An 11,716-nucleotide genomic window follows, 5' to 3' on the forward strand; every position below is an offset into this window, starting at 1 on the left:
GGCGTCGGCGGGCAGTCGCAGGGCCACCAGTGCTTGAAAGAGGTTCCGGCCATGGAGGCCGATTAGGGTGGCAAGCAATGAGGAGCCCGGGCGCGCGGGCTGGAGGAGTACGGCGATGTCGTCCGCGAGCTTCTTGAGGACGGTGAACTTGTTGCTGGTGGCAACGATCATCTGGTCCAACTGAGAGTCGTAGTTGGAGTCGACGGCGGCCATCCACCAGGCGGTCTCCAACACCGTCTGGAGACGATCCTCGGCGCCATGCCGCAGGCCGGCGTCGTGGACCATCTGGCGCAGCCGCTGGCCGCTCACGCGCATCGCCGCCATGGGTCTGGAGTGAGCTCTTTTGCGCTTAGTGTAGGTGCTTAGGCAAATGCTTAGGTGCGTACGATGTGGTAGATGCATTGGAATGGAGGGGCGCCTTTATATGAGGGCAATGAGGGCAAACTGCGTTGCATTCACATCGTGCAGCCTCTTTTCCCGGACCTCCTCCCATTACTTCCCTCATGCATTAATTGAAGGAGGATGCATTGGCCGTTCAACATATCGGGAACCGCTACTCCCTCCCTCGTCTGCATTAAAGCCGTATCGGGAACTGCGCCGCCCGCTGTCAAATCGAATACTCCCTCCGTCTAGGTGAGTATTAAGTCATCTTACGAAAACCAAATAGTAAACACATAGGCGTGGTGCATTAACTCTCACGTTGTTTCTTATTTTTTGACATAAATAGAGGAATCAACCAAGAAGAGATGTGGGGCTTGTATGCTTTTAATGACTTGAGACTATCAAACATGACATGCAGTGGTCAGTTCGTTGCACAAGAACAAATACAACCCATGTCAGCACACACGCATCTTATATAGCATCACATCCAATGGCTATAAAAGATGAATGAGACCAAATTATATCTCATCTAGATGAGTTCTAGCAAAACTGTATTAATAATACTTAGTACTCCTGCGCCATGTATCATATATTAGTATCATGTAGTACTTTATTTATTTATGAGGTATCCAGATGGCACTGCACCGCCAAGAAAAGAGGGTAACATCAAAATTATGGACTACTTTTTTGAGTATGTTGGTAAGGTCCGGTCATAGTCACTTGTTGAAATCTCTAAAAAGACAAATACTCCCTCCGTCCGGAAATACTTGTCATCAAAATGGATAAAAGGAAATGTATCTAGACGTATTTTAGTTTTAGATACATCTCTTTTTATCCATTTTGATGACAAGTATTTTCGGACGGAGGGAGTAGAAAACAGAGTTGGTGATGATGGTGTGCGTGCCATCCTGCAATATAGGCCGTCGGATTTATATCTAACGGATAGGAAAGAAACTATGGCAATTTTGCAAAAATATACCCACACGTCTCTCCACGTTCGCAAATAAGGCCTTCCCTCGTTCAACCTTTTCTCTCACAAGATAAACTACTCATACAAATGCATCTTGAGGTGTCCATAGAATCGAAGAGAGGGATGATGTGTGTGTGTGCGCGCGCGATCGATAAAGAGTGCCATCGAATTTGTGTGTGCCCACGTCAAAGATATAGAGTGGCTGGCCTACTGGAACGTGAGATGGGACATGTGCAGTTTGTCTCTGTGGCATGGATACCTACCTGCAGCGCTCGACTATCGGTGTGTGGTGGGGGAAGAGGGAGGCCCAATTAACTATAGAGGTACAATGGCTGGTATATGTGTGGAGGAGGAGAGAGGCCTACCTCATGTATTAAGGAGATCGATCTGCCTCATGTATTAAGGGAGATCGATCGGCATCCATGCATATGTGCAGGAGAGGAATAAGGTTGGGAGAGAGACAGAGCTAGAGTGTTGGAGGGGGTGGTAGTGGAGTTGCTTCTAACAAATGGTGGGATAGGCTTGCTAGACAAACGGAGGGCACGCCCGCAATATCAATAAGAGAGGAGATGGCTGCTTGTTGTCTGTGCACGTGCGTGTGAGAGACGGGTCAGGAGGCATGCACGAATGATGAGGGGGGACGATGTGGCTGTGGTAAGCAGACGTAACTACATAGGAAGATCAATCGCCCTTTGTTAGAGAAAGGAGAGACATAACTTGTGAGGTACGTCGATCGATGGGGGGGTAGTTAAAGTCGATCTAGGTATATGTTGGGAGATCGATCGGTATACATGCATGTGTGTGTTAGAAGCAAATGAGGCACGAGGAGAAGGATAGAGAGAGAGGGATGCATGTAGGAGGTGGTACGAGAGGCATACTATATCGAGGGGGAGGAGTGTGCGAGTACGAGAACGATGAAAAGAGTGGTGGGAGTGAGGCATGGACGGTGACAAGAGAAGAGGGGAAGCTTGTGTTTGTGCTAGGCACACCTGGCTAGAGAGGCATATCGATCGATGTGTGCCGTAAAGAAGGAGCTGGGGGGCCTACACACACCGTGGGTGAACGACCTAAAGTGAAAAGACGAATTTGCGCGATGGAGCTAGAGAATGCTGAGGGAGGGTGAGAGGGATGCGGGCGTGTGCATGCACAAGAGAAAGTTAGCGCTAGCTACAAAGATAAGAGGGTTGTGTGGGTGTAAAAGACGAATAGAGATCATATATACTTCATTATAAAAAGCGAATTCGGATATTTGAAGAATTTATCATAGTGTTTCAAACCGACGCATGTGTGAATATATATAACGGTGATACACATGGTGTGGTTATGAACATGTTATACTACATTTAATATATTTTATCTCTACTCTTATAAAAACGGAGTTGTTGATGATGGTGTGCCTGCCATCCTGCATTATAGGCCGTCCGATTTATATCTGGCGGATAGCAAGGAAACTATGATGGTTGAAGTTGGCAACAATCATGATTGTAGATTCTTATTGAAATAGAGAAACGAATTCAAATTTAGTTCGAATTGCAGCGGTAGTATAGACATTTGGAATGCACTAAAATGTTGGTATGAGTAGGTTACATGCATTATACAGCAAGCGAAAAAATTTAATCGGACATAACATGGATTCATACTCCCTCCTTCCATCTATATAGGGCGTAATGAGATTTTTAAGACCGCCTTTGACTATTGACAAGATTAATAGTACATGACATGCACAATGTGAAAATTATATCATTGAAAGAACCTTTCACAGACGAATTTAACGGTGTGCTTTGTGTAAGTTGCATGTCATATATCATTGCTCTAATATTTGTTCAAAGTTAGCATCGAAAAACGCATTAGGCCCTATATAGATGGAAGGAGGGAGTAGCTTTGAATAGCATTTGTATAGTAAAACGGGGCAAGACTCTCTCTTTGTGTGGTGTGAATAGTTTTATTTTTTCGTTTTCTTTTTGGTTGAGGGAAGTGCGAATTGATTTGGTATGTACAAGTACAATATTACTACACGTTAGGCTTGTCCCTAAATTTCAACCCACGTCTTGTTATATCCCGAAAATTCAGATATCGTGCTCCCAAAACTGGCGCCTTCACAACCCACGCCTTGCTATCCCAAAATTACAACGCACGTGAAAACTCCCTCCAGCTGCCAAATCCCGACACGCGAAATCCCCCTTCTAATCCTGAGCTGAAAGGGACGCTAGTTCAAATCGGCGGAGGGGTACTTTTGTAACACACCCTACATTTTGGACAAGCGCGTCCCTAAGTCATGCTTCACCCCCTCCCATCGCCCCCTTTTTGCCATTCGAAATCCCAGGCCACCATAACCTCTCTGCTCCAGCCGCGAAACCCCACCCTCCTCCATCTGCCACGTCACCGCTGCCCAGCCGAAGCCTCTTCCCCGACGATGTCGTCCACCGCAACAGCTCGACATCCCTCGTCCACCTCCTTGGATGAGGATCCGTCGTCCATCTCGCCGTTCCGCCGGTTCAGCCGCCCCGTCCTCCACCTCCAAGTAGCTGCTCCGATGATCACCTCGTCTATCGTGGCTGCTCCATCCCCACAGCACTGCCTTAACCTGCTCCACCGGAACCACAACATCCTCACCGACTCCTCGGACAAAGCCGAGGCCTACTCGGCGCCACCAAAGAGGTTGTACACTCATCACATCGCACCTTCTCCTTAACTCGACCTCCCGACGCCGACAGTGCTCCATCCCGCACCCCCATGGAGCGGCTACCTTGAAGCTGGCGCCGCGGGCGACATCTCCATGGCGGCTCTCCCCCAGTGCGAGGCCCCTTCGGCGGCGGCATCCATACCAGCCGGATCTGCTGCTACTGCTCCGGCTCTCGCTCGATCGCTCGCTCACCCAGCTATTGTTGTTGCTGCTCTCCCCCTCGCTCGTGCTGTTGCTCTGCTCCGATTAAGCCACACTTCAGTCGACTGAATCGACTTTTGGGTCAGTCGATTTTCAGGGGTTGGGAGGCTCGCCGGAGTTAAGGAAGAACCACCCGCAGCGGGGACGGGGGCTCGCCGGAGAGGTACCCCACTATCTATCTTAGGGTTCAGGGTGGGGGCGGGGGGCCTAGAGGGCTTGCCAGGGCGGCGGTGGCGAGTTGTTTCGGGGCGGCGAGGCGGCTGGGCCGGCGGTTCGGCCAGTGGTGGCTGGCGGCTCAGGGGGTGCAGGTTGAAGATGAACTGCAGGCCCTCCCTAAACTACATGTCAAGTGCCTCTCTGCTACCATTGCGTTCAGTTTCGACAGTAGCATTCAGATTCCACAGTAAATTTCAGTTTCGACAGTTAAGTTCAGAGTCAACAGTTTTTACCTCATCTGTTGTAGTCAGGTGGTTTTTGGTGATGTTAATTTTACATCCATTTTACATCATCTATTGGAGATGCTATTAGAATCCCACTTGAGATTGACGATGTCTGTCTTGTGCTGCTTCAGCCTTGACGTCTTACGGCTCACCGGAGCTGCTCCAACGACAGAACGATCCATCACAACAGAGCAGTGCCCTGGACGCCGTCTACAGATTCCTCAGATCTTCCTCCACACCTCCGACAGCCACCTCTGCCTCAACTGCTTCAGCGACCAACCCAATGATGCTGAGGTCGACACGGCTACGGCAAAGAGGTTGTACACTTGTTGCATCACTTATTACTATACATTCACGTCGATCCATTAGGGCTATTTTGGTTCAACGGAAAAACGTCGATCCACTGGTTGTTACCATCACTCTAAATTTCTGCATGCTCTCCTTACATAATCTCACCATATTTTTTTCGTATGCATGTCAGATATTGTACACAGTCATGCTGAACATGTAGAGAAAAAGAGAAGAGTTTTGCGCGGCAATACAATGTCATGCAGACATCGCTCCATGGTGGGTTCAATGGCAAACCCTCCCCACCCCTCTCCAGATTGTAATCCAGAGGAAGATATCTGTTCTGAGGCGGATTCAGACGCCGCTGACCACTCCTATTTACCCCCCAAGGTGTTTGCTCTACCTTGGCATGATGATGTTAGTCATATCATGCATATGTTGCCTTGCAGTGCCTACTTTTGACATCATATATGTCATCTGCTTAGTTTAGACATGTTCTGTAATGCCACCTGTTTAGTTTCTATATCATATATGGGAATTATGCAGTCTCATGTCTTTTAGCCAGCCATAATATATGTGAAATGTGCAATGCCATCCTGTTTAACCAGGCATCATATATTTGAATGATATCTTGCCCATCCTTTTCTTCATTACATTTCCATTTGTCGACAATGTTTGTACATTAAACTACTCTTCCTGTGAATCAGCCATTTGGGTGGGAGATGGAAAAATCTGGAGTGAAAACAAGGCCTTCAGAGCAGACAGTGCTACCTGTCGAAGCAGATCTCTTGTTGGGTCCCGATAGCTCCTCAGAGATGGATTCAGAGACAGATGACCAGTCCTATTCCCCCACTGAGGTGTATGCTCTAACTTGGCACGGTTATACTGCTCATATCATGCATACGGTGTCTTGCATTGCATAGTTTAGACATCATATACACAATATTCAACACCATGTTCTTAGTTCAGACATCATATCGAATGCCCTCTGTTTAGCATATAAATCACATATGTGAATTAAATGATGCGATCCTGATTACTTAGATAACATGTAGGTGAATTATGTCATGCGATCCTGTTTAGTTATTCATCATATCTTTGAATTATGTTATGCTATGCTATCCAGTTTAGATAGACATCATATATGTGAAATTATGTCATGCTATCCGTTTTAGTTAAACAATATACATGTCAACTATTTCATGCCCTCTTTTTTCCACACTATCTATTGCATCTGTCTCTCATACAATGTCTGTACATTCAACTATGTTTCCTGTTTATCAGCCATTTGAATTGGAGCGGGTGATGCCAGTATCTAGCGGACTAAAAACACGGTCTTCAAATAAAACAGTGCTACCTCTTGGTGGAGATAGCACCCCGGTTGTACATGCACAAGAACCAGCCCTACCACACATAACCCAAACTCTCGCAGATTGTACCCCTACTGCGATGGACAGAGAACCAGCTTCACCCAATCTAACCCCAACCCCAGCCGATAGTAACCCAGTTCCTGTTGACACAGCACCATCTCCACCACAGAGCTCCCAAACAAGAGCAGTTAGTAAGGCAGCTCCAGTGCCCAAAGGGCCAGTACTATCACGGCGAACCCCAACTCCACCAGTTAGTACGCCTATTCCTGTGGAGGAAGCACAACCAGCTAGTCGTAGTTTAGCATCTATCGCATTTGATGTTGTTAAATCGTATGTGCGTATCTTCCCATCTTGGAAATATTATACTGAAGATGAAGGAAAATGCCAGTTGCAGGTGTTTGTCCAGGAGTTATGTGTAAGTAATGTTATTCATGGCAATTACTTTGCTTCGTCCCATACATCCTACCTCCATGATGGTTATAATACAGCAAATTTTCCCATTTTTCTCTATAGAGAAGGACCGATTTGGAAACTCAGGATGAGGTAACCTGTGCTAATACCTCTGCTATCTTCAAGAATGCTTGGTGGCAGTATCGGAATTACCTGAAGAAAACGTACTTCACCGGCAAAGAAACTCATCAAATTCCCTTACGTTCTCCTGAGACACATTTACTGGACGATGACTGGGAACGCCTTGTTCTGTACTGGTCCCGAACCAAGAATGTGGTAAGGTCTATGAGCTCATTTTTCTATTTTAAGTATTATATTCTTGCGTCTTACTGTACTCTGTTCATGTAGAACAAGTGCCTAAACCTGAAGAACAACTGTTCTAATTTAAGATTCCATTGCTATCATAGTTCAAAAAAGCGCTAGGCGTTAATTGTGTGTTTTGCCACCGCCTTGCGCTTTACTGACCAAAGCGCATGCTTATGCGCAGTTATGCACAGATTATGCGTAGTTATGCGCAATGCGTTTTGCCAACGCCTAGAGCCTAGGCGCGCTTAAGCGCTCGCTTAGGCGCGCCTTTTTTAACTATGATTGCTTTGCTCTTGTATCACTGTATTTACTCATACAAACTTATTTTTAAATTGAAGGATCCAATCGAAACTCCAATGGCACAACAGGTATGTTCACGCATGTTTCTTTAACAGGTTTGCTCTTATCAATAGCTCTGTTGATTTCAATTTCAATTGTGTATACAGTTGACTTTCATATCATGCACATTACTAGCATCACAACAGAGCCAATAGTGTTGTTGTACATGTAGACCCGTGGTACCCATCTGAAATCTTGTTGTGCCGTGTAGTTTCCCACGCTTTGTATTCTTTCACTGCTGCTTTGTCTTGAACTGATATGATTTGAACCGTGTCTCTATTTTGATTTGGCAAGACAATGCAGTGACCATAGGACATAGATATATGTTTGTTTGATGCTTTTATTATGTACTAGTACTTGGCAATAGAAGACTTGGTAGTTTAATCATGTCCACCTTACTAATGAACTGGTTCACCGAAATGAGTTTCATATACTAGTACATGCTAAACTTGTTATGTGTCTGCTTGTTTCTTCTTTTAGAATGCTGACAGAATATTGGGGAAGAGTGCCTTATTAAGCAATGGTAAAGGAAGTAATGCAGATAAGGTTCAGGATAGTGACACATCCTTGTTGGTCTCCAACAAAGCTGATAAAACAGCTAAGGAAGACTATCTTGAAGACAGTGAGACAACCCCAAAGTCCTGTCTTGGTTTAGTGTTCGAGTTACTGGCCACTACCGCTTGCACAAGCTATTCAAACTCACTGTCTGAATCAGTTCGGTTTCTTGAGTCTCAACTACAAGCTGAAAGACATCGATCAGCTGTGCTGCGACAAGAAGCGGAAGGACTGCGGAAGTCCCTGGAGCATTCAGATGCATACTTTCTGGTGCAACAGCAAGCGTTGGAGGATTTTAGCGCCAAACAGGACAAAGCTAATCAGCTTGCTAAGCTTATTGCCAGCATGGTGGATACCCAGGATAACGTTTCTTGAGCTCTTCTGAAGTTGTTTCAGTTATGCTCTTGTTTTGCTGCCGCGTTTATTTGCACTGGTGGCCATTTTGACGGCCAGTGTATGTAATGTGCTGCTTTGTTCCCAATATTTGCACTGGTGGTGAACTTTGATGCCCAGTGGATGTAATATGTGTAATAGCGGTAAATAGGCTAGCGTTAATTGCTTGCTTATTTATTTCCTTATTGTCTTGTTTAGTTGTTTGCTTGTAGTCACTGCAGTTATTTTTTCTGTTTTTTCTAGTGGCCACAATAGCCTATTTTTGGTAACTAGGCCAAAATAATCATGGGCCTTCTACGGGTTGTATGATCCATGGGCCTTCGTCTGGCCGTAGGATCCATCGGCCTTCTATACGGGCCTTAGGGTCCATGGGCCTTCTACGGGCCGTAGGGTCCATGGGCCTTCTACGGGTCGTATGATCCATGGGCCTTCTACGGGCCATACTATCCATGGGCCTCATACGGGGCATATCATCATTTCGCCAATCATGGGCGTACTATTCGTGGACCATAACGGGCCGTTAATAGGCCGTATTTGATAACTCTATGAAAACAGCCCAACGGTTTTTTTTACATGAAAACGGCCCAACGTATTAACGGTCCGCAAACGGGCCGACTGTAACGACGGGCTGAATTTGGCCCACAAGCAGAAAATGACAGTAACGGGCCGTATGTAACCGAATGCTGCAAATGAGCCCAAGAATCAATGGGCCCTGAGAAGGCCGAAAGATAACTTGGGCTGGAAACGGCCCAATGGAATAACGGGCCGTTAATGGGTATAAAGTGATACACTGTTCATTACGGGCCAGTTTCACCACGGGCCGTTAATGGGCCAAGAGTTACAAAGGTCCTCATATGGGCCGAAAGAAGTCATGGGCCACACATGGGCCAGAAGTTAAAACGGGCTGAATCATATTGGACGGCCCAGATGACGCTACTGGGCCTAATTCGGATAGGGCGTAACGGGCCCTGGGTTAGCGGGCTGTAAATGGGCTATATGCGAACAGGCCATTAACAGGCTTTCCGTGGGCCGGCCCGCCACCTTTTGACCAAGTCAAACGGGCCGGCCTTTTCACAGGAATGGGCCTCTGTTGGGCCGTGCCACGTGTCGCCGTATCATAGGCGCCTTCGGTCCAATGAGCGGATGACATCTGTCCCAACGGTGAGCCGACACGTGTTTCCTCCAGCCAATGATGATTTTACACGTGGAAAATCCCCATTGGTCGGGCTGTTAATGGGTTATCGGATCCAAAACCCGACCCGATAGCTTAACGGCGTTCCGTTATGGTGGATGCCACGTGTCGGTCACCCTTGACGAAAGCACTTCTGTGACGCGCGATTTATCGTCATGGAAGTGGACACTTCCGTGATGATAATTTTGGTAATGTCATGGAACACTTCTACGACAGCACAGGTATGACTATCTTGATTCTGTCATAAATTTGTCATGGATGTACATGCATGACAAAAAACGCGACCTACTGTGACAAACACGTATCATCACGGAAGTGTATTTTTTTGTAGTGCCAGCCCCATGCTTTATGCAAACTGAATGGAAATAATTTGCAAACAAAACTCCCCCCTAGGACTCTTTGGTTAGTTGGAGACACCTTCGTTGTTTAGAGCAGGCCGATGGATTGATGCTTGTGGAGGAAGGGGGGTTAAATTGTACCATTCTTGGTTGGGAACCGCCTATAATGTGTGTAGCATGGAAGATATCGCCATCTCTGTTGTTATGTTTGACAATGAAAGTATACCGCTCAAAATATTATTCACCTCTGTTTCAAACCGAGCTCTGGCACCTCTACAAACCTGCTTCCCTCTTGCGAAGGGCGCTATCTATTTACTTTATGCTGAGTCATCATCCTCATAATTAAAAGCACCAGTTAGAGAGCACCGGCTGTCATTTTGCATTCAATACTGTTAGTTTACATTGAGTATGACTTGACTGGATCTCTTTTACCATGAATTACAATGTCTAGTCAGTCCTTGGTCTTTAAAGGTGCTCTGTATTTATGTTTTGCGGTCTCAGAAAGGGCTAGCGAGATACCATCTTGTTATATCATATTATGATTGTTTTGAGAAAGTGTTGTCATCCAAGATTTATTATTATGGCTCGCTAGTTGATTATGTTATTGATATGAGTAAATTTGAGATCTATGCGTTATTGTGAATGTGGTTAGTTATAATATTTGCTGAAAACTTGAATGCTGGCTTTACATATTTACAACAACAAGAGCAAACAAAGTTTGTAAAAGTTTTTCTTTATCACTTTCAGTTTGTCAACTGAATTGCTTGAGGACAAGCAAAGCTTTAAGCTTGGGGGAGTTGATACGTCTCTAACGTATCTACTTTTCCAAACACTTTTGCCCTTGTTTTGGACTCTAACTTGCATGATTTGAATGGAACTAACCCAGACTGACTCTGTTTTTAGCAGAATTACCATGGTGTTATTTATGTGCAGCAGCAAACGTTCTCGGAATGACCTAAAACTTCACGGAGCAACTTTTCAGAAAATATGAAAAATAACTACAAAAGATGAAGGCTAGGGGGCCCACCACCTGCCCATGAGGGTGGGGGCGCACCTGTCCCCCTAGGGTGCGCCCCTACCTCGTGGGCCCCTTGTTGCCTCTCCGACTCCAACTCCATATATTGAGTTTCAGGGAGAAAAAAATCTGGGAGAAGAAATCATCGCGTTTTACGATACGGAGCCGCCGCCAAGCCCTAAAACCTCTCAGGAGGGCTGATCTGGAGTCTGTTCGGGGCTCCGGAGAGGGGAATCCATCACCATCGTCATCATCAACCATCCTCCATCACCAATTTTATGATGCTCACCGCCGTGCGTGAGTAATTCCATCATAGGCTTGCTAGACGGTTATGGGTTGGATGGGATCTATCATGTAATCGAGTTAGTTTTGTTAGGGTTTGATCCCTAGTATCCACTATGTTCTGAGATTGATGTTGCTATGACTTTGCTATGCTTAATGCTTGTCACTAGGGCCCGAGTGCCATGATTTCAGATCTGAACCTATTATGTTTTCATCAATATATGAGTGTTCTTGATCCTATTTTGCAAGTCTATAGTCACCTATTATGTGTTAGGATCCGTTAACCCCAAAGTGACAATAATCGGGATACTTACCGGTGATGACCGTAGTTTGAGGAGTTCATGTATTCACTATGTGTTAATGCTTTATTCCGGTTCTCTATTAAAAGGAGGCCTTAATATCCCTTAGTTTCCGTAAGGACCCCGCTGCCACGGGAGGGTAGGACAAAAGATGTCAACTACCACATTGGTTTAACGTCATTTTCAGACCAAAGAAGCTCGCGGTACAGCCTAG

The sequence above is a fragment of the Triticum aestivum genome, chromosome 4A (assembly GCF_018294505.1).
Source record: "Triticum aestivum cultivar Chinese Spring chromosome 4A, IWGSC CS RefSeq v2.1, whole genome shotgun sequence".
Classification (NCBI taxonomy): domain Eukaryota; kingdom Viridiplantae; phylum Streptophyta; class Magnoliopsida; order Poales; family Poaceae; genus Triticum; species Triticum aestivum.